Consider the following 24,056-nt stretch of genomic DNA (forward strand, 5'->3'; position numbering starts at 1 on the left):
CTCCTCAGTCTCACCTCATAAGGGGAGGTGGTGGCTTAGTGGTATTGTCACTGGACTGGTATTAGCAAGACCCAGGGTAATTCTCTGCGGACCAGGATTCAAATCCCACTGCAGCAGATGGTGAAATTTGAATTCAATAAAAATCTGGAATTAAAAGCCCGGTGATGACTATGAAATCTTTGTCGATTGTTGTAAAAGCCCATCTGGTTCAATAATGCCTTTCAAGAAAGGAAATTTGCTGGCCTACATGTGACTCAAGACCCACAGCAATATGGTTGACTCTTAAAATGCCCTATGAACAAGAGCAATTATGGATGGGCAATAAATGCTGGCCTAGCCAGTGACACCCAAATCAAATGAATAAACAAAAAAATCCTGCCATCCCAGGGATCAGTCTGGTGAATCTCTACTGCACTCCCTCTATGACAAGTATATCTCTTCTTAGATAAGGAGACCAAAGCTATTCACAATAGTCCAGGTCTCACCAAGGCTCTATACAATTGCAACAAGACATCTTTATTCCTGTACTTAAATCCCCTCATGATGAAGGCCAACATACCATTTGCCTCCCTAATTATTTGCTGCACCTACATGTTAGCTTTGATGACTCATGAAGAAGGATACCATCATTTTTTTTTGGAAATATATACTTTATTCGTAAAATATCTGAAAGAACATTTCAAAATGACCATCACAAAAAGTGCAATCAGATTCAAGTTTTCCACATGTATCATGAGGTGCTTCAATATAATCAATGAACATTACAGACATTTCAATGTGGTCAGTACAGTCAGTCAGACAGTGAAATGGGATTTATGTTATCAACATAGATCATGTTGCTCTCTGAGGTGCTTCAATACAATTGTGACACAAGTAGTTTTCACTGCAGACATTCATTGTGAGTCATACAGCCCGAGGGGTCTATACCTTTCCCAGTCCCTCGATGCCCTATGGCAGAAAGTTCTTAGACAGCGACCGTTCCCCATTGGGCATTTGTGGTGGCCGCCCCCAAGCTTTAGTGCTTTAGTCCCTCAGCACGTAGTCCTGGACCTTGGAATGTGCCAGTCTGCAACACTCTGTCGGAGACAACTCTTTGCACGGGAAGACCAACAAGTTTCGGGCAGACCAAAGAGCGTCTTTCACTGAGTTGATTAACCATAGAGCACAGAGTCCTGTGTCACAGAGATGCTCAGGATGAACCTTGACAAAAACCACTGCATCTCTCTCCATACCTTCTTTGCAAAGGCACATTCCACAAGGAGGCGAACAACGGTCTCTTCCCCACCACAGCCACCTCGAGGGCAATGTGCAGAGGGGGTGAGACTCTTGGTGTGTAGGAAGGATCTGAAGGGGAGGCCCTTTCTCACCACCAGCCAAGCCAAGTCTAGATGCTTGTTGGAAAGTTCTGGTGATGAGGCATTCTGCCAAATGAATTTGACAATCTGCTCAGGGAACCATCCATAGAACCATAGAAAAGTTACAGCATGGAAGAGGCCATTCGGCCCATCTTGTCCATGCCAGCCCGAGGACACCCAGGTGCCCTTTCTAATCCCACCTTCCTGCACCCGGCCCATAGCCCTGCAGCTTACAGCATTAAGGTGCAGATCCAGGTACTTTTTAAAAGAGTTTAGAGTTTCTGCCTCTACCACCAAATTGGGCAGCGAATTCCAGACACCCATTACCCTCTGTGTAAAAAAGTTCTTCCTCATGTCCCCCCTACACATTCTGTCACTTATCTTGAATCTATATTCCCTGGTTCTAGAATTCTCCACCAAGGGAAACAATTTTATCCTGTCCACTCTATCTATTCCCCTCATAACTTGTACACCTCAATCAAGTCACCTCTCAGCCTTCTTTGTTCTAAGGAAAATAACCCCAACCTATCCAATCTCTCCTCGTAGCTACACTTTCCTAACCTTGGCAACATTCTTGTAAACCACCTCTGCACTCTCTCCAGAGCTATTACGTCCTTCCTGTAATGTGGTGACCAGAACTGCACACAATACTCCAGTTGTGGCCTCACCAGTGTTTTATACAATTCCAACATTATATCCTTACTTTTATATTCTATACCTCTGCCAATGAAGGAGAACATTCCATATGCCTTCTTTACAACCTTGTCTACTTGAACTGCTACCTGTGTACTTGTACGCCAAGATCTCTCACTTCATCTACCCCTCTTCGTATATTCCCATTTATTGTGTAATCCCTGTAACTGTTTGACCTCCCTAAATGTATGACCTCACACTTCTCTATGTTAAAATGCATCTGCCACTTTACCGCCCACTCCACCAACCCATCTATATTGTTTTGGAGATTATGGCTATCCTCTACACTATCCACTACTCGGCCAATCTTTGTGTCATCTGCAAATTTCCCTATTGTGCTCCCCACGTTCACGTCCAAATTGTTAATATATAAAACAAACAGCAAGGGTCCCAACACCGAGCCCTGTGGAACACCACTTGAGACAACTTTCCATTCGCAAGGGCATCCATCGACCATTACCCTTTGTTTCCTGTTACAAAGCCAAACTTTTATCCAGTTTGTCACATTACCCTGAATCCCATGGGCTTTTACTTTCCTGACCAATCTGCCATGTGGGACTTTGTCAAATGCCTTGCTAAAATCCATGTACACAACATCCACTGCACTATCTTCATCAACCCTTCTTGTCACTTCCTCAAAGAATTCAATCAAATTTGTGAGACAAGACCTTCCTTTAACAAACCCATGCTGACCATCCCTGAATCCTGCCTTATCTCTGTCCTTTTCCATGGTAATGCTAAAACTAACTGAATTGTGATCACTGTCCCCGATATGATCGCCAACTGTCACTTCACCCATTTGCACTTCTTCGTTCCCCAAGACTAGGTCTAGAATTGCATCTTCTCTCATTGGGTTTGTCACTAATTGGTTGAAAAGATTTTCCTGGACACACTGCATGAATTTTTCTCCCTCAGTGCCCCTTATATTGTTTGAATCCCAGTTGATATTAGGATAGTTGAAGTCTCCTACTATTATTGCCCTCTTGTTCTTACAAGCAGAAATTTGCCTACATATTTGTTCTTCTATCTCCCTTTCACTATTTGGGGGTCTGTAGTATACTCCCAGTAATGTGACTGCCCCTTTTTTATTTCTAAGCTCAATCCATAAAGCCTCGTTTGTTGACCCATTTAGTATATCATCCCTTCTCACAACTGGAATTGCTTCTTTAACCATTAGTGCTACCCCCCCTCCTTTTTTATCTCCTACTCTATCGTGTCTGAAGACTCTATAACCAGGGATATTAAGCTGCCAGTTTTGTCCCTCCTTTAGCCAGGTCTCCGTTATAGCAATGACATCCTGCTGCCATGTGTCTACCTGTGCCCTTAACTCATCTACCTTGTTTGTAATACTCCTTGCATTGAAGAATACACAGTTTAACCCCGTCAATTTCCCTTGCTGGACACTTTGTAAACTTTGCTTCTCCTGTAACTCCATGTCTATCACAACGTCCCTAGCTAATGTTCTACCTCCATTTTTCTGATCTGAATCTGACCTATCTGATCCTACTCCTGGGATCCCATCTCCCTGCCACACTAGTTTAAATATTCCCCAACAGATCTAGCAAAAGCCCCCGCAAGGACACTGGTCCCAGCTCTGCCTGGGTGCAGCCCGTCCGGTTTGTACAGGTCCCACCTTCCCCAGAACCGGTCCCAGTGCCTCAAGAATCTGAATCCCTCCCGGCTACACCATCTCTCCAGCCATGTGTTCATTTGGTCTATCATCTTATTCCTGCTCTCGCTAGCACGTGGAACTGGGAATAATCCTGAGATTACTACATTTGAGGTCCTGCATTTTAATTTATCTCCTAACTCCCTGTACTGAGCTTGCAGGTCCTCATCCCTTAGTTTACCTATGTCGTTGGTTCCAATGTGTACCACAACCACTGGCTGCTTACCTTCCCTCCCCAGAATGTCCTGCAGCCGCTCCGTGACATCCCGGATCCTGGCACCAGGGAGGCTACATGCCATCCTTGATTCATGTTTGCGGCCACAGAAGCATCTGTCTATGCCCCTAACTATTGAATCCCCGATCACTATAGTCCTGTCACTTGTTTCCCTCCCGCCCCTCTGAGTAGCAGAGCCACCCACGGTGCCGTGAACTTGGCTGTTGCTGCTTTCCCCTGAGAGGCCATTCCCCCCCAACAGTATCCAAAGCGGTATATCTGTTAGAGAGGGGGATGACCACAGAGGACTCCTGCACTATCTTCCTGAGTCTTTTACTGTTCCTGATGGTCACCCATTCCCTTTCTGCCTGTGTAATCTTCACCTGCGGTGTGACTTCCTCGCTAAACGTGCTATCCACGACTTGCTCAGCATCGCAGATGCTCCACAATGAGTCCACCCGCAGCCCCAGCTCCGAAATCCGGTTAGCTAGAAGCTGCATTTGGACACACCTTCTGCTCACATGGTCAACAGGGACGCTGGAAGCGTCCCTCATTTCCTACATTCTGCAGGAGGAGCATATCACGGGTCTGAGTTCTCCTGCCATGACGTCCCTCTCGATTAATCTAGTTACTCCCTTAAAAAATACGCTAGCTTGGGGCTTTATTTATGTTAGCTAGGAACCTTGTTTCTTGACTAATTATACTTGTACAGCACTACTCTATACTTTTTTTTAGATCCTAACTCATTATTAAGCAATGAATTACTTTAAAAGATTGAAAAAAAAAACTCACTAGGATTTACTCACCAATCAGCTGCTTTTTTAAAAATCAACTTTCAGAAGAGTGTCCCTCGCAGGTCCGGTCCACACCTGAAGGCACTGCCTCTCCCTCTCTTTTTTTGCTTTGAGGAGGAGGGAGAGATGGAAACACTACAGCAATGTAATGTTTGGGGCTATTCTATTCTTTGACAGTGGGTTCTCCTCAATCCCCTTCTGAGTTGTGGTGACTGCACTGACTTCTCTCAGAATGCTTTTTTTTTTGTAAAAATATACTTTATTCATAAAATATCTTCAATCACATTCCAAACCATTTCAAAAACAACATTACAAGGGTACAATCCAGGTTAAACTTTTACAAAATGTATCACCAGGTGCATCAGTACAAACAATATTACAATCATTTACAGACTTTCATTTTGATCTGTACAGCCCGAGGGGCTCTAAACAGTTCCCAGTCTCTCGGTGCGCTGTGGTAGAAAGGTCTTAGACAGCGACCCTTCCCCATTGCGCCTTTGCGGCAGCTGCCCCAAGCTTTAGTGCGTCCCTCAGCACGTAGTCCTGGACTTTGGATTGTGCCAGTCCGCAACAATCGGTCGGGGACAACTCTTTGTGCTGGAAGACCAACAAGTTTCGGGCAGACCAAAGCGCGTCTTTCACCGAGTTGATGATCCTCCAGCTGCAGTTGATGTTTGTCTCGGTGTGTGTCCCTGGGAACAGCCCGTAGAGCACAGAGTCCTGTGTCACAGAACTGCTCGGGATGAACCTCGACAGCAACCACTGCATCTCTCTCCAGACTTTCTTTGCAAAGGCACAATCCACAAGGAGGTGAACAACGGTCTCTTCCCCACCACAGCCACCTCAAGGGCAACGAGCAGAGGGGGTGAGCCTCCTGGCGTGTAGGAAGGATCTGACGGGGAGGGCCTTTCTCACCACCAGCCAAGCTACGTCTTGGTGCTTGTTGGAAAGTTCTGGCGATGAGGCATTCTGCCAAATGACTTTGACAGTCTGCTCGGGGCACCATCCCACAGGGTCCACCCTCTCCTTTTCCCTCAGGGCCTCTAGGACGTTACGTGCTGACCACTGCCTGATGGACTTGTGGTCAAAGGTGTTTTTCTGCATAAATTTTTCCACCAGGGACAGGTGGTACGGCACGGTCCAACTACTTGGAGCGTTCCGCGGCAGCGTGGCCAGACCCATCCTTCGCAACACCGGGGACAGGTAGAACCTCAGCACGTAGTGACACTTGGTGTTTGCGTACTGAGGGTCTACGCACCGCTTGATGCAGCCACACACAAAGGTGGCCATCAGTATGAGGGCGATGTTGGGCACGTTTTTTCCCCCTTTATCTAGAGGCTTGTACATCGCGTCCCTGCGGACACGATCCATTTTCGACCTCCAGATAAAGCGGAAGATGGCTCGAGTGATCGCCATCGCGCAGGAGTCTGGAATGGGCCAGACCTGCGCCACGTACAGCAACAGCGAGAGTGCCTCACACCTGATGACCAGGTTCTTACCCGCAATGGAGAGGGAGCGTCGCTCCCACATGCCCAGTTTCCTTTTCACCATAGCCACTCGCTCCTTCCAGTTTCTAACGCATGCCCCGGTCCCTCCGAACCATATCCCCAGCACCTTCAGGCCGTCAGCCCTGACAGTGAAGGGGACAAAGGATCGGTCAGCCCAGTTCCCAAAGAACATGGCCTCGCTCTTCCCACGATTTACCTTGGCTCCCGAGGCCAGTTCGAACTGGTCGCAGATGTGCATCAGTCTGCGCACCGACAGCGGATCCGAGCAGAAGACGGCGACGTCGTCCATGTACAGGGAGGCTTTTACCTGAGTGCCTCCACTGCCTGGGATCGTCACTCCTCTTATGCCCGGATCCTTCCTGATGGACTCGGCAAAGGGTTCTATGCAACACACGAAAAGGACAGGCGAGAGAGGACAGCCCTGCCTGACTCCAGATTTAATTGGAAAGCTATCTGTTTCCCACCCATTGATTGAGACTGCGCTACTGATGTTAGTGTAGAGCAGTTGGATCCAATTTCGAATTCCCTCCCCAAACCCCATTTTGGAGAGCACATCCCCCATGTAGGTGTGCGATATTCTGTCAAAGGCCTTCTCCTGATCCAAGCTGATGAGGCAGGTATCCACACCCCTGTCCTGTACATAGGCAATCGTATCCCTGAGCAGCGCCAGGCTGTCAGAGATCTTCCTGCCTGGCACAGAGCAGGTCTGGTCAGGGTGAATCACCAATTCCAGAGCGGATTTGACCCGATTGGCGATGACCTTGGACAGAATCTTATAGTCCACATTCAACAGTGAAATGGGTCGCCAATTTCTAATTTCCTCCCTTTCCCCCTTGTGCTTGTAGATGAGGGTGATGATGCCTTTCCTCATGGATTCTGACATACTACCGGCCAGGAGCATACTCTCGTACACTCCTAGCAGGTCTGGGCCGATCAAGTCCCACAGAGCCCAATACAACTCCGCCGGCAAGCCGTCGCTTCCGGGAGTTTTACTCTTCTCGAAGGACTCAAGGGCCTTAGTCAGTTCATCAGGAGTTAGCGGTTTGTCCAGGCTCTCCCACGTACTGTCGTCTAAGACCTCCGTGATAGAGGACAGGAAGGACTGGGAGGCCGTGCTGTCCGTGGGCTTCACGTCATACAATCCGGCATAAAAGGATTTGCTGATCCTCAGAATGTCGGACCGTGATGACTTTACTGAGCCGTCTTCTTCCTTCAGGCTGCTGATCACAGAGCGCTCTCTGTGTACCTTTTGGAAGAAGAAACGTGAGCACGTCTCATCCTGCTCCACGGAGCGGACTCTGGAATGGAAGATGATCTTGGAGGCCTCCGAGGCAAAGTGCGAGGCTTGCTGGCCCTTCACCTCTTGGAGCTCCTCCTTGACATCGACCCCCATCGACTGCAGCCGGAGCAGATTCTGCATCTTTTTCTGGAGTCGGGACATTTCCCTCTGTTCCTTTCTAGCTTTCTGGGTGCCTTTGAGGATGAAAAACCTCTTGATGCTTCCCTTGATCGCTTCCCACCAGTGTGTCAGGGACTCAAAGAGGGGTTTCACGGTTCTCCAACCTTTGTAATCCCTCTTGAGCTCCTCAATGTTCTCTGGGGTCAGCAGTTGCACATTTAGCTTCCATGCCCCCCTGCCCACCCTCAGGTCCTTCTCCAAGTGGCAGTCCGCCAGTAGGAGGCAGTGGTCAGAGAAGAACACCGGCTTGACCTCGGTGGATCTGACTGTGAATGCACGGGACACAAACAGGAAGTCTATCCTGGAACGAATGGACCCGTCTGGCCGCGACCAGGTGTATCTACGCTGCGCTCCGTCTGCAGGGTTGCTGAAGACATCGTGCAGCTTGGCATCCTTAACTGTTTCCATCAGGGATCTGGACGTAGCGTCCAATCTGCTGCCGGCCCTGCCGGATCGTCGAGCCGCATCGATGATGCAGTTGAAGTCAACGCCCAGAATGACCGGCCTGGAGGTCGCCAGCAGCAGTGGGAGCTGCTGAAAAACCTCCAGCCGCTCAGCCCCTTGTGCCGGGCCATACACGTTAATTAACCGGAGTGGAGCGTTCTTGTACATTACGTCTGCTACGAGGAGTCGCCCGCCCACCACCTCCTTGACCTCGGAGACGGTGAAGTTGCCTCCCCGCAGCAGAATACCCAGGCCGGAGGAACGAGAGTCGTTTCCGCCCGACCAGATCGATGGCCCATGGGACCACCATCGTGACCATTGCCTGTAGGAGCTGAGGTGCGGTATCACACACTCCTGCAGAAACAACAGGTCAGCTTTGACCTTGGCTAGGTAGTCCAAGGTCGCAACACATCGCGTAGTAGATTTAATGCTACGCACATTTATGGATACAATCTTTAAACCCATTTTGAAGCATTTATTCTCCTACCAAACCCACTGTCTCTGAGAGTCCCAGACCTTTAGTCTGCTCCTTCATACCCGTAGTGAGCTCAAATTCCTTCACTTTGGATGGGCTGAGGTAGATCTCCTTGGCCGTGTTCTGCTCCGGTGGCATCTGGAGGTTCACGTAGAGAGCGGGTTTTGAGATGACCTTTGCTGGAGAAGCTTCTCCAAAACTCACCCCCTCTGGGGTGTTGCTGTTCCCGGCTTCCTGGAGCTGGGGTGCGATGATTGCCTCACTGCTCCCAGATTCCAGGGGCTGTGGTGCACTGGCCTCCTCAGGTTGCAGGCAAAGTTGGGGTGCGCTGGTCTCCTTGTTGTCTCCAATTTTCTGGAGCTCGGGTGTCTCGTCCTCCAATGCCCTGGAGCTTTGCCGCCTCTTCTGTCGGTGCCGCCCTGGCACTTCATCATCCGAAGAGCTGCTGCCCTTGTCATCCATGTCGGATGGGAGACGCCTCTTGCCGCTTCTCTGGGAAATGCCTTTGCTTCTTCTTCGCTCCTTCTTACTTTTCTTGTTCTTCACCGTCTGCCACTCCCCCTGCTGCTTTTCCACTGCTGCCTCCTCCTCCATTGATTCGCTGTCCTGAGGACTGGGAGGTACAGGGGGTAGTGCTGCTGATTGGCTCTCTGTTGCCTCAATCTCTTTCTCCACCTTGTCTCTCTCTGTGTCCTCCTTTGTCCCGTTGAGCTCCCTGGGGGCCTTGGTGGTTGGAGTGACACGAAACATTTCTTCTGCTTCCCCCTGGTCAGCTTGCTTCTCAGTCACTTCTCACTACCGCCCTCTCTTGGATACTCTCCCTCCTGTTGAGTGCAGTGGTCCTTATCCTCGATCCCCTTATGAGTTGTGGTGACTGCGCTGACTTCTCCCAGAATGCTTCTCAGTCGCAACAAAAACAGAAACAGAAATACCTGGAAAAACTCAGCAGGTCTGGCAGCATCGGCGGAGAAGAGCACAGTTGACGTTTTGAGTCCTCATGACCCTTCAACAGAACTACAGAAAAATAGGAAAGGGGTGAAATATAAGCTGGTTGTGGGGGGTGGGGGGTTGTTGGGACAAGAAGCCAGTAATAGGTGGAGATAACCAAAAGATGTCACAGACAAAAGGACAAAGAGGTGTTGAAGGTGGTGATATTGTCTAAAGGAATGTGCTAATTAAGGGTAGAAAGCAGGACAAGCAAGGTAGAGATAGCTCTAGTAGGGGTGGGGTGAAGGAATACTAAAAAGGCTAAAAGGTAGAGATAAACAATGGGTGGAAATACATTTAAAAATAATGGAAATAGGTGGGAAAAGAAAAATCTATATAAATTATTGGAAAAAACAAAAAGGAGGGGGAAGAAACGGAAAGGGGGTGGGGATGGAGGAGAGAGTTCATGATCTAAAATTGTTGAACTCAATATTCAGCCTGGAAGGCTGTAAAGTGCCTAGCCGGAAGATGAGGGCTGTTCCTCCAGTTTGCGTTTAGCTTCACTGGAACAATGCAGCAGGCCAAGGACAGACATGTGGGCATGAGAGCAGGGTGGAGTCTTGAAATGGCAAGTGACAGGGAGGTCTGGGTAATGCTTGCGGACAGACCGAAGGTGTTCTGCAAAGCGATCACCCAGTCTGCGTTTGGTCTCTCCAATGTAGAGGAAACCGAAGAGACTGCTTCTCAGTCACTTCTCACTACCGCCCTCTGTTGGATCCGACAGGACCCGCCATCTCCTTTTTCCCCCAGGGCCTCTAGGACGTTAAGTGCTGACCACTGCCTGATGGGCTTGTGGTCAAAGGTGTTTCTCTGCATAAAAGTTTCCATGAGGGACAGGTGGTACGGCACGGTCCAACTACTTGGAGCGTTCCGCGGCAGTGTGGCCAGACCCATCCTTCACAACACCGGGGATAGGTAGAACCTCAGCACGTAGTGACACTTGGTGTTTGCGTACTGAGGGTCTACGCACAGCTTGATGCAGCCGCACGCAAAGGTCAATACTTGCCAACCTCTAACTGTTTAAGAAATACACTGCCTTTCTGGTTTTTTTTGCCCAAGTGGATAAGTTCACAAATATTCACATGATATTCCATCTGCCACGTACTTGCCTTGACCAAACCCCCTTGAAACCTCCTTCCATCCTCCTCATGATTTATATTCCCACCCAGTTTTTTGTTAACAGCAAATTTGGAAATATTACATTTGGTTCCCACAACCAAATCATTTACATAGATTGTGAACAGCTGTGACCCCAGCACTGATCCTTGTGGTTCCCCACTAGTAACACCTTGCCATCCTGAGAATGATCCATTTATTCCTACTCTCTGTTTTCTCTATGTTAACCAATTCCCAACCCATACCAGTATATTTCCTCCAATCCCATGTGCTTTCATTTTGTTTACTAAACTCCTGCATGGAACCTTATCAAATGCCTTCTGAAAATCCAAATACACCATATCTACTGGTTCTCCTTTATCTACGCTACAAGTAACATCCCCAAAATCCTTTATCAAACATGATTACTCTTTCATAAATCCATGCCGAGTCTGTCCAATCATACCATTATTTTCCAAGTGTCGAGTTATCACATCCTTTCTAATAGATTCTAACATCTTCCCTGCTGCTGATGTCAAACTAACAGGTCTGTAGTTCTTTGTTTTCTCCCTCTCCCATTTCTTAATGAGGTTACATTTGCTGCTTTTCAGGCTGCAGGAACCTTTCCAGAATCTATAGAATTCTGAAAGATAATCAAATGCACCCACTATCTCTCTAGCCACATCTTTAAACACTCTGAGGTGAAGCTCATCTGGTCCAGGAGATTTATCCACCTCCAATCAAACTAGATTTTCGAGTACTACCACTTTATTAGGAATGGGCAGTAAATGCCAGCTTAGCCAAGTGACACCCACATCCCATCCTCAAGGTTGATCCTGCTCCTCTTCCAAAACAATGTCGAGGTTTCAATGCACATCTTGAGAAGGGGCAAGGCCTGGTGAGAGGAGTTCCTGGGAAATTCCTGGACACGATGTGCTTCCTATTTCCTATTTTCATTTTGGATTTCCAGCTTTTGGAAGGATCCTTTTATCTCTTGATACGTGCTTCCTAATAGCCCAAAATTCCAATTTGATATTCAGCTGCTAGGCTTAAGTTTAATGAAGTCTAAGTTCAGTGGCGAAACTGGAAGTCAGAGTGTTTTTCGCTGGGTGGTGGGGGAGGGGGGTGGGGGGGTGGGGGGGGAGGGGGTGGGACCGTTGGACCTTTTGCTGGTCAGCTCATCCATGTGGACACAGAAAATCTCGTGGTGGGGGCAGGGAGGAAGTCGGCATCCCCGCCGATACCTCACAAGGTCGAATGTCCGGGCACCATATTTAAAGCCCACCCTGACAGCCTCCCTCCCTTCCCCCCTTAGCCTGCCTCCTGGGTCCAGCCTCTGCTCCACCCTTCCACTCTACACCAACACCCACCAAACTCTCACCCCTCACCCACCACCACCCCCCACCCCCCCACCACCCCCACCCCCCAACCCCCACCCCCGCTTCCAGCCTTCACACAGCTTGTGTTACTGGCACCCGATATGAGTCAAGTTGTGAGCAGTCGCCAGGAATGTGAAAGTCACCTGTACGCAACTCAAAGTCATGGAAGAAGTCAAGCTCACCAGGTACATGCTACTTCTATACAGTCATAAAGATGGACATTCTAATTTTTTGCTGGTAGTGAACTTAACCTGGAGGGAGAACTTAATGCCGCTGAGGTGACCTTTTAGTATGTGCATGAGGTGCTAACACCTGCAAAAGGGCGTCCCGACATTATTCGTCAGGAAGCCTGAGGCACCTTTAATCCATCTCTAAAGTCCCAAAAATAGAATTCCAATCCTCCCACCCAGAAACTGATTTTTGACCTCCCGCCAAATTAAGCTCCCCTACTCACCACACTTCACCGTGCTAATGGGACCAGGAAATTCCACCCGATATCATATGCTGCAATTTTATTTCCTGCCTCCCTATGTCAGAACATATCCAAGCATTGAACAACCAGTCATACTGCCTTTGCATTGCCAAAATAAAGACAGAACAGGGAGATACTAATTTAAAGTTAAACACAATATATTGCTTGTCCTCTGATTGTTTTAAGCCTCTCCAATGTGCCACCCTATGTGACTTACACTGGGGTTAACAGCAATCATAAAAATGGATGATTCCATCAGGTTATTTTTGACAATTACACAGCATAACTCAACCTCAATCCAAATAATTTGGACCTATTAGTCTAAATTTAAACTTAGCTATAGCTTAAATCAAAAATTGGCTGGACATGGACCAATAGCAGGGAAACAATCAGAGCCAATCTTCACAATCCCACAGTTTGAGCTTTTAATTGAATTAATTCGGGCAGGCTTTTTGTCTTCATTTCTAGGCTGGGAATTTTTCTCCACTTTCCATTCTTCCCTTTGTGGCTTAAACCAAATCAGCAGAGATGGTGGAAAGATCAGAAACAATATGATGCTATTTCAAATGGCAGCTGGTTTCGCATTTAATGCCACTTTTACTCTTCAAACATCTGAGTAATTCTAAAATTTGACATTGTATTTTCAGTTACAACTATTAATAATAATATTTTGGAATAATATTTCAGCACAGACTAGAAGGGCCAAATGGCCTGTTTTCTGTGCTGTGGTGTTCTATGTTCTATTAGTTAAAATTCTCCGGTAGACAGCTGCTTTGTACATGATGCAATGCTTATTACTCCTTGCTTAATGAAAGTGCTGCCCAAAACCTCGCCATTTAAAACTCCAGGAATTTTGCTTTTCGCAAATGTTTGGGAAGTAACCTCCTGTTGGGCTGTTGCTTTTATGTTTAATTAAAGTTCAATTGCTTGTAATTTCTGGAATTACAATGAACCATTCGCTATTGCGTGGATTTCATACAATTCCCAAAATCATTGTTAGAGATGTATGCAGATGCATAATATATGGCCCATTGCTAACTAATATTGACTTCATAAGGCTTCCACAGATAGGGGTGATAGGCTATTGGGGTAGGTGGGATGCAGATTTGAGGTTACTATCAGTTCAGTCATGATCTTAATAAATGGTAGAGTAGGCTCAAGGGGCCAAATGGTTTATTCCTGTTCCTTGTTTGTATGTTCGTATAATGTTAAGTGTGTTTGTGGGACAAGGATTACAGTAAATATTATTTTAATAAAACACAGGTTCCCTTGGCTCCCATGTACTCATTAGGTGCAGGAGGTGGCTCAGTGTCTGTAACCTCAGTATGATTTAACTTTCATTTAACTTCCTTCCTGTGTAAAACAAAAACAGAATTACCTGGAAAAACTCAGCAGGTCTGGCAGCATCGGCGGAGAAGAAAAGAGTTGACGTTTCGAGTCCTCATGACCCTTCAACAGAACTGAGTATAGTTAGGAGAGGGGTGAAATATAAGATGGTTTAAGGTTGGGGGGTGGGTGGGGGAGAGAAGTTGAGGGTGGGGTGGTTGTAGGGACAAGCAAGCAGTGATAGGAGCAGATAATCAAAAGATGTCACAGACAAAGGAACAAAGAGGTGTTGAAGGTCGTGATATTATCTAAACTAATGTGCTAATTAAGACTGGATAGCAGGACACTCAATGTACAGCTCTAGTGGGGTTGGGGTGGAAAGACTGACAAGGCATTAAAGGTATCGATTTAAAAATAATGGAAATAGGTGGGAAAAGAAAAATCTATATAAATTATTGGAAAAAACAAAATGGAGGGGGAAGAAACGGAAAGGGGGTGGGGATGGAGGAGGGAGTTCAAGATCTAAAGTTGTTGAATTCAATATTCAGTCCGGAAGGCTGTAAAGTGCCTAGTCGGAAGATGAGGTGCTGTTCCTCCAGTTTGCGTTGGGCTTCACTGGAACAATGCAGCAAGCCAAGGACAGACATGTGGGCAAGAGAACAGGGTGGAGTGTTAAAATGGCAAGCGACAGGGAGGTTTGGGTCTTTCTTGCAGACAGACCGCAGGTGTTCTGCAAAGCGGTCGCCCAGTTTGCGTTTGGTCTCTCCAATGTAGAGGAGACCGCATTGGGAGCAACGAATGCAGTAGACTAAGTTAGGGGAAATGCAAGTGAAATGCTGCTTCACTTGAAAGGAGTGTTTGGGCCCTTGGACGGTGAGGAGAGAGGAAGTGAAGGGGCAGGTGTTGCATCTTTTGCGTGGGCATGGAGAGGTGCCATAGGTGGGGGTTGAGGAGTAGGGGGTGATGGAGGAGTGGACCAGGGTGTCCCGGAGGGAACGATCCCTACGGAATGCCGTCAGGGGGGGTGAAGGGAAGATGTGTTTGGTGGTGGCATCATGCTGGAGTTGACGGAAATGGCGGAGGATGATCCTTTGAATGCGGAGGCTGGTGGGGTGATAAGTGAGGACAAGGGGGACCCTATCATGTTTCTGGGAAGGAGGAGAAGGCGTGAGGGCGGATGCGCGGGAGATCGGCCGGACACGGTTGAGGGCCCTGTCAATGACCGTGGGTGGAAAACCTCGTTTAAGGAAGAAGGAGGACATGTCAGAGGAACTGTTTTTGAAGGTAGCATCATCAGAACAGATGCGACGGAGGCGAAGGAACTGAGAGAATGGGATGGAGTCCTTACAGGAAGCGGGGTGTGAGGAGCTGTAGTCGAGGTAGCTGTGGGAGTTGGTAGGCTTGTAATGGATATTGGTGGACAGTCTATCATCAGAAATTGAGACAGAGAGGTCAAGGAAGGGAAGGGAAGTGTCAGAGATGGACCATGTGAAAATGATGGAGGGGTGGAGATTGGAAACAAAATTAATAAATTTTTCCAGGTCCCGACGAGAGCATGAAGCAGCACCGAAGTAATCATCGATGTACCGGAGAAAGAGTTGTAGGAGGGGGCCGGAGTAGGACTGGAACAAGGAATGTTCCACATACCCGATAAAGAGACAGGCATAGCTGGGGCCCATGCGGGTACCCATAGCCACACCTTTTATTTGGAGGAAGTGAGAGGAGTTAAAGGAGAAATTGTTCAGTGTGAGAACAAGTTCAGCCAGACAGAGGAGAGTAGAGATGGATGGGGATTGTTCGGGCCTCTGTTCAAGGAAGAAGCTAAGGGCCCTCAGACCATCCTGGTGGGGGATGGAGGTGTAGAGGGATTGGACGTCCATGGTGAAGAGGAAGCGGTTGGGACCAGGGAACTGGAAATTGTTGATGTGACGTAAGGTGTCAGAGGAATCACAGATGTAGGTGGGAAGGGACTGGACAAGGGGAGAGAGAAGGGAGTAAAGATAACGAGAAATGAGTTCCGTGGGGCAGGAACAGGTTGACACGATCGGTCTGCCGGGACAGTCCTGTTTGTGGATTTTGGGTAGGAGGTAGAAGCGGGCCGTCCGAGGTTGGGAGACAATCAGGTTGGAAGCTGTGGGAGGAAGATCTCCAGAGGAGATGAGGTCAGTGACAGTCCTGGAAACAATGGCTTGATGTTCAGTAGTGGGGTCATGGTCCAGGGAGAGGTAGGAGCAAGTGTCAAAAAACAAAAACAGAATTACCTGGAAAAACTCAGCAGGTCTGGCAGCATCGGTGGAGAAGAAATCAGTTAACGTTTCGAGTCCTCACGACCCTTCGGCAGAACTGAATATAGTTAGGAGAGAGGTGAAATATAAGCTGGTCTAAGGTGGGGGGGCGGGGGGAGAGAGAAGTTGAGGGTGGGGTGATTGTGGGGATAAGCAAGCAGTGATAGGAGCAGATAATCAAAAGATGTCACAGACAAAAGGATCAAAGAGGTGTTGAAGGTGGTGATATTATCTAAGAAAAGTGCTAATTAAGAATGGAAGGCAGGATACTCAAGGTACAGCTCTAGTGGGGGTGGGGTGGAAAGACTAACAAAGTTTTAGTTTTAGATTTAAAAATAATGGAAATAGGTGGGAAAAGAAGAATCTATATAAATTATTGGAAAAAACAAAATGGAGGGGGGAGAAACGGGGTGGGGATGGGGGGAGGGGGAGTTTAAGATCTAAAGTTGTTGAATTCAATATTCAGCCCGGAAGGCTGTAGTCGGAAGATGAGGTGCTGTTCCTCCAGTTTGCGTTGGGCTTCACTGGAACAATGCAGCAAGCCAAGGACAGACATGTGGGTAAGAGAACAGGGTGGAGTGTTAAAATGGCAAGCGACAGGGAGGTTTGGGTCTTTCTTGCGGACAGACCGCAGGTGTTCTGCAAAGCGGTCGCCCAGTTTGCGTTTGGTCTCTCCAATGTAGAGGAGACCGCATTGGGAGCAATGAATGCAGTAGACTAAGTTAGGGGAAATGCAAGTGAAAAGCTGCTTCACTTGAAAGGAGTGTTTGGGCCCTTGGACGGTGAGGAGAGAGGAAGTGAAGGGGCAGGTGTTGCATCTTCTGCGTGGGCATGGAGAGGTGCCATAGGTGGGGGTTGAGGAGTAGGGTGTGATGGAGGAGTGGACCAGGGTGTCCCGGAGGGAATGATCCCTACGGAATGCCGCCAGGGAGGGTGAAGGGAAGACGTGTTTGGTGGTGGCATCATGCTGGAGTTGGCGGAAATGGCGGAGGATGATCCTTTGAATGCGAAGGCTGGTGGGGTGATAAGTGAGGACAAGGGGGACCCTATCATGTTTCTGGGAAGGAGGAGAAGGCGTGAGGGAGGATGCGCGGGATATGGGCCAGACACGGTTGAGGGCCCTGTCAACGACCGTGTGTGGAAAACCTCGATTAAGGAAGAAGGAGGATATGTCAGAGGAGCTGTTTTTGAAGGTAGCGTCATCAGAACAGATGCGACGGAGGCGAAGGAACTGAGAGAATGGGATGGAGTCCTTACAGGAAGCGGGGTGTGAGGAGCTGTAGTCGAGGTAGCTGTGGGAGTCGGTAGGCTTGTAATGGATATTGGTGGACAGTCTATCACCAGAGATTGAGACAGAGAGGTCAAGGAAGGGAAGAGAAGTGTCAGAGATGGACCATGTGAAAATGATGGAGGGGTGGAGATTGGAAGCAAAATTAATAAATTTTTCCAGGTCCCGACGAGAGCATGAAGCAGCACCGAAGTAATCATCGATGTACCGGAGAAAGAGTTGTGGGAGGGGGCCGGAGTAGGACTGGAACAAGGAATGTCCCACATACCCCATAAAGAGACAGGCATAGCTGGGGCCTGAAGTGTCTGCGAGTTGACGCTCAGCCTCCGCAAGGTACAGGTCAGTGCGTCAGACAACAACAGCACCACCCTTGTCAGTGGGTTTGATGACAATGTTGAGGTTGGACCTGAGAGAACGGAGTGCAGTAAGTTCAGAGAAAGACAGATTAGAATGAGTGAGAGGAGCAGAGAAATTGAGACGACTTCCTGTGTGTTGGGCCGGTGGTGGGAGCATTGACAAGGTGGTAGATAAAGGAAATCAATGTATACAACATTAATGTAGTTGAAATCATATTTGGCTTAATCTTGCTGTGTGGGCTGGAATGTATATAATACATAAATATAACAGTCATGATCCAGAGGTCCCTCAGCAGCCTCAGGCATTTTTGATATGCATAGGGGTTTGGTATGTAGAACTTCATTATAATTCAGATATCTCTCCAATCTCGCAGACACTGTTGATGTGGTCGGGTGCTCTGCCAGATATGCTTCATGTTCATTCAGATTTTTGCTGGTTCTCACAGGGAGTTGCACTGCATCTGTTTGTGCACATTTGAGGGATTTGGGGTTAGATCTGCAATATACAGTTTCACTATAATTGAGATACTTCTCAGCTTCCAACTCCCATCCTACAGTGAAATGGGATTAAATGTAACTTTCCCCATCCCACAATGAATTCATATGTTGCAGTGTCCAAATCCTAAAGCTGTTAAATCAGTTAACCTTATGCATAGGCAGGCTACAGATCTCAGTGAGATTTTGGATAAAGACAGTTAAAAGGGGATTGAAGAGTCTACCAGGTAATTGGGGTTGTCTTTGGGAGCATTGATTCATGTTAAGAAGCTAAGAGACCAGGATTGTTTTACTTAAAATCTGCTATAAATCATCATTGTTCCTACTTCTTCTGCTTTGTTTTGAAGGCCATTAGGAACGTACAGTGATTCAGATTGAATAAATTGGCAGGACGTAAGGAGAATATTAATCACACTCTTTCATCTGCCTTCTGTGGTTAGAGTGTCAACAAAAGGCAGATGGGCTTATCTGTGTAAATCAGGAAGAGGCCAACAGCCCCAGAAGCAAGAATATATTTCATTCCTTCTTTTTGTTCACTGAACTTTCTGATTCACTAAAACAGGACCAAAGGCCTATGCTGCTTTGCTGTTTTAGGTTATCTGGTTCACTTTGTCCAGCGAATACGAGTTGTGCCCTTGATATTAACCGAACATTAACACCACGTATGGCTTCTTCAATCATCTCTAGCTCTAGACTTACAGTTACCCAAGTAGCCCCTGCTGTATAGCAATTGGCTGATACAGTCACATGGTCAGTTAACTACATTCTCTTAAAGGTACATAACGCTCCACTTTACCACATCCCTCCCCCTTTTACTTCAAAGTTGACAAGCTTCACAACAACCCAATTATTTACAGTAATAACTATTTACAAGTCAAGTCTCTCAGGAGGCTTCCTCGGATGTAATGGGCATCATAGCTCAACGACCGCGGCTGGTTTTGCCGAGACCCCCTTCTCAGGGTCAACTGTCCTCCAGGCTCTTCGGTGGAAGTGGGCAAGTTTGTGACTTCAGCCCCCTCATGTCCAACAAGCCCCACTGGTACCTCCAAATCATGTGACATTTCTTCCACATGCGGTGCAGAGTCAAACGCAAATGATGACAGTGTTCCTCCTTGTGGGACTGTCTCTCTTCTCCAGAGATGATCCACGTGTCGTCTAATTACTTGGCCATTTACCGACACATTATAGGAGAAAAGTCCTGTCACGGCACTCACTTCACCTAATGGCCAATTGGGCCCAACTCCAAAGTCCTTTGCGAGAACTGTATCTCCCACCATGAAATTTCTTTCATGATTATGGCCATCATGTCTGGCCTCTGGGCCTCTTGGCTTCTCTCCACCCTCCCCACTAAATTCGGCCAGATAAGAGTTAGATGGGTGTGGAGACATCTCTTCATTAGTAATTCAGCGGGGGCAATACCGGTGGTCGTGTGCGGCGTCGTCTGGTATGCGAACAGGAACCGTGACAATCTGGTGCTGATGGAATTCCCGTCCAGCTTTTTCATCCCGGACTTAAAAGTTTGGGCCACCCGCTCAGCCAAACCATTAGAGGTGGGGTGGTGAGGCGAGGTTTTGATATGAGTTATTCCGTTGAGGTTTGTAAACCTGTGGAACTCCCTGCTGGTAAATGCAGTCCTATTTTCTGACACGAGCACCTCTGGTAACCCGTGCACTGCAAAGCTCTGTCACAGACAGCCTATGGTGGCAGCAGACATGGGTGACCGGACTTCTTAGATATCCATCCACTTGGAGTGGGCATTTATTAGTAAAAGGAACATAATGTCCAAGAAGGGCCCCATGTAGTCGATGTGGAGGTGCACCCATGGCTGCGAGTAGGTGCGATGGGGGCTATCGCCTTATCTTCTCCAAATAATCCCAGCAGAGGTTTGTGGTCGGATATAATGTGAAAATGGCAACCCTGGAGGCATTGATGGAATTTCCCAACACCAAACACAACAGACAAGCCCTTCTTCTCAATTTGAGAATATGGCCACTCTGCAGCACTGAGTGTGCGAGATGTGTAACTAATGGGTCGTTCGGAGCCACCCGCCATCCGATGTGAAAGTCCAGCCCCTACTCCATAAGGGGATGTGTCACAAGTGAAAATCAATTCTTTCTTTGGGTCAGAGTGGACCAGTAGGGCCGATGATCTTAACAATTGCTTTACCTTCAGAAACGCCTCCTGGTGTGGAGCTTGCCAAATCCATTTATGATTTAACTTAAGCAGTGTGTATAAGGGAGCCAGTACGGTTGACAGATTTGGGAGAAATCACCCATAGTAGTGTGTCATGCCTAAGGAGGCCTTCAGTTGTGTAGTGTTTCTCGGTGCAGGCTCCTCACGAATATCCTTGACCTTTTCTTCAAAGTCAAGCCCTGCACATTGACCTTATGGCCCAAGTAAGCCACCTCTTTGGATTGGAAAAGACATTTCTCTCATTTCAAGCGCAGTCCCACTTGTGAGAAGCCTTTCAGCACCTCCTCCAAATTAGCTAAATGTTCTTTGCCAGTTCGTCCAGTGACTAAGACATCACCTAGATAAACAATGACATGGGGCATCCCTGAAGTAGATTTTCCATGAAATGTTGGAAAATAGCACACACCAATGAGACCCCAAAGGGTAGTTGAGTATATTGATACAATTCCTGATGTGTATTTACGATTATGAATTCCCTAGAACTTTCTTCCAACTCTACCTCCTGGTAGACTTGGCTCAGGTCAAGTTTGGAATGTGTGATGCCCCTGCCAATTTCGAATATAATTCGTCAATCTTCAGTATCGGGTGTCTATCGAGTTTGGCCACTCTGTTTACAGTTAACTTATAGTGACCGCATAAGCGAACACTTTGGTCTGGCTTCAGTACGGGTATTGTGGGTGCCGGCCACTTGGAAAATTGCACCGGTTGTAAGATACCCAACTTTTCTAGCCTGTTTATCTGGGTCTTAACTTTGTCCTATAGAGCATAAGGGACTGGTCTGGCTCTGATAAATCTGGGGGTTGCGTTAGGGTCTACATGGATTTTGGCTTGTAGACCACGAATCCTTCCTAGCTCATCACTGAAAATGAAAGCGTACTTTTGTAACAATTCCTGTAAGTTTCTCGTTCTGATTTGAAAAATCTCAGCCCTTTGCAATTTAATCTTTCTGAGCAGGTGCGACCAATTAAACTGGGGCCCACCCCGGTTACTACTATAAAGGGTAAATTCGCAGACTGATCCCCATACTGCACCAGGACTTGACATATCCCTTTCACTCTTATTTCTTCACCCATATATGTTTTTAATTTAGTGTCTGATTATTCCAAACTTAAAGGATGGACTCCTTTATTGAAGTGTCTGAGCGTATGTTCCCCTGTGACAGACATCGATGCTCCAGTATCAACCTCCAACTTGATAGGTTTTTCTTTGACTCTAATGACCTCCTGGATTGGCTCAGTACAACTCACTTTCAGGTTGTATAATGAATAGATGTCAGATTCTGCTTCCTCTGGTTCTTCAATGAGACAGATTTTGCGATTTCTACCTTTATTTTTAAAATGTTGTCTCAGCCGATCCTGACGGTGCCGCACATTATGTGACCATTGTGGTGGCAGAATAAGCATTCGATATTTCTGAACTGTCGATCGCCTGCAAGCTGCCTGGGTGCATTTCTCTCATTAACGTTGTGGGTTTTCACTGTGGTCCTGTTGTTCTATGATCTGTACATAATGGGCGTTTCCCTGTCTTTCTGCAGAGGCTGACGTTTTTGCGCCTTTTGTCACCGGCCCTTCCCGCCCGACAAGATGGACGGCGCCATTTTGTGTGTCTTTTATTGCCTCCGAGTCTCTAACAACCTCTCCATGGCTGTGGCCAATTCGAATGCCTTACTGAAATTAGATTAGTTTCAGATAGCAATCGCTTTTAAATAACATTGTTCCAGATTCCGCATATCAACCTGTCTCTCAACGTGACATTAGTTGAAGCTCTGAACTCACAATATTCCATTAATTCCTTTAAAGCAGCTACACAGCCAGTGATTGTCTCTCCTGGAAGCTTATTCCTCAAATTGAATTTAAAATGCTGCATAGTGTCTGAGGGCTTTGGCTTCAGGTGGTTTTTTACAATATTTGCTAACTTGTCAAAAGTCTTCGTATTGGGGGTGTTTGGTGACGTGAGGTTGTGGATCAGCCTATATGTTTTGCTCCTGCATGTGGACAAAACAATCGCCCTCTTCTTGTCCTCCCCTGAAATGTTGTTAGTGATAAAGATGAACGCTTGGCGTTCGATGTAGAGACCAGTCATCAGAAACAGGGTCGAATGGTTCAAGATGCCCAAACCGCGGCGTACCCGATGACTAAGGAGACTGCGCTTCGAACAGCTTTCCAGGTGGTGGTGAAGTAATGTAGCTGGCTTACCGCGGCTTTCCTGATTGCCATCAATGGATCCGGTTTCTCCTCGTCGCCAGTTTTATGTTTTTGGTTAGCAGGTTCGCTTTGTCCAGTGAACGTGAGCTGCACCCTTGGTATTAACACATTAGTTGGTGCTTGAAACAATATAGGCAGAGAGACTGATTAACTGAACAAACAATAGCGGTTTATTGGAGCTAAGAACAGGACACCAACACCATGTGTGCTTCTTCAATCACCTCCAGCTCTAGATTCCAGTTACCCAAATAGCCCCTGCTGTATAGCAATTGGTCGATACAGTTACGTGGTCAGTTAACTACATTGTCTTAAAGGTACATAGCACTCCACTTTACCACACTTGCCAATGTGTGAGAGGGACTACACAGTGTAGGGTTGGGGTGGGGGGAGCAGGTGGCAGCGTTAGTGCTGGTGGAGGGAGGGGTGGGGTGCAGGGCGTGGCTGTGATGGAATAGCAAAGCATAAAAATACAATGATTATAAGTGATTCCTTAATTAGGGGAAGAGACAAGCATTTCTGTAAGCATCACTGTGAGCCTCTCTCTGGTGCCAGGGTAAAGGACACGATGGAGAGGGTGCAGGATATTCTGCACAGGGAAGGGAGTGAGTTAGAACTTGTGGTACATGTTGGTCCCAACAACATAAAGCTGGTCTTGAGGTCTCGAGGTCAGAGTTTCAGGAACTAGAGAGGAAGTTACAAAGTAGGACCTTGAGGGTAGTAATCTTTGGATGACTCCTGGTGCCACACACTGGTGGGAGTAGAAATGAGAAGATTGGGAGGATCAAAGTGTAGCTTGAAGCATGGTGCAGGAGGGAGAGCTTCAGATTCTGGAGACATTGGTGCCAGTTCTGGTGCAGGAGGAGCCTTCCTAAGGGATAGGCTGCACCTCGACAGGCCTGGACCAATGTCCTCGCAGGAGGGATCACTAGTGTGGATTTGGAGGGTGGGGGGATTAAACTAAATTGGCAGGGGGTTGGGCACCAGCATATAGAGATAGAAAAGAGGATAGTGTGTATAAAGGAGTGGTTGTGATGTAGCGTGAGAGGGGGAAATAGTACCATGTTAGGTAGGAGCTGATGAAGAGGATTATGAGGAATGCAAAGACAGGTTTAGGATGCATCTATATAAAAATTCAAACTGTGGTGAATAAAGCACAAATAGCTGTGTGGGAATATGCTGCAGTGGATATAACAGAAACGTGCTTTAAAAATGGTGAGGACTGAGTGTTTAATATTCAGGAATGCAAAGTGTTCAGAAAAGAAAGAGAAGGAAATAAGGGAGGTGGGGTGATAGAACTGATTAGAAAAGACATTGTAACTTTGGAAAGAGGGGGTGTCCCTGAGGGGCAAGGGCTGTAGGGAGGGG

Source organism: Cetorhinus maximus, chromosome 10 (genome assembly GCF_964194155.1).
Source record: "Cetorhinus maximus chromosome 10, sCetMax3.hap1.1, whole genome shotgun sequence".
Lineage (NCBI taxonomy): Eukaryota > Metazoa > Chordata > Chondrichthyes > Lamniformes > Cetorhinidae > Cetorhinus > Cetorhinus maximus.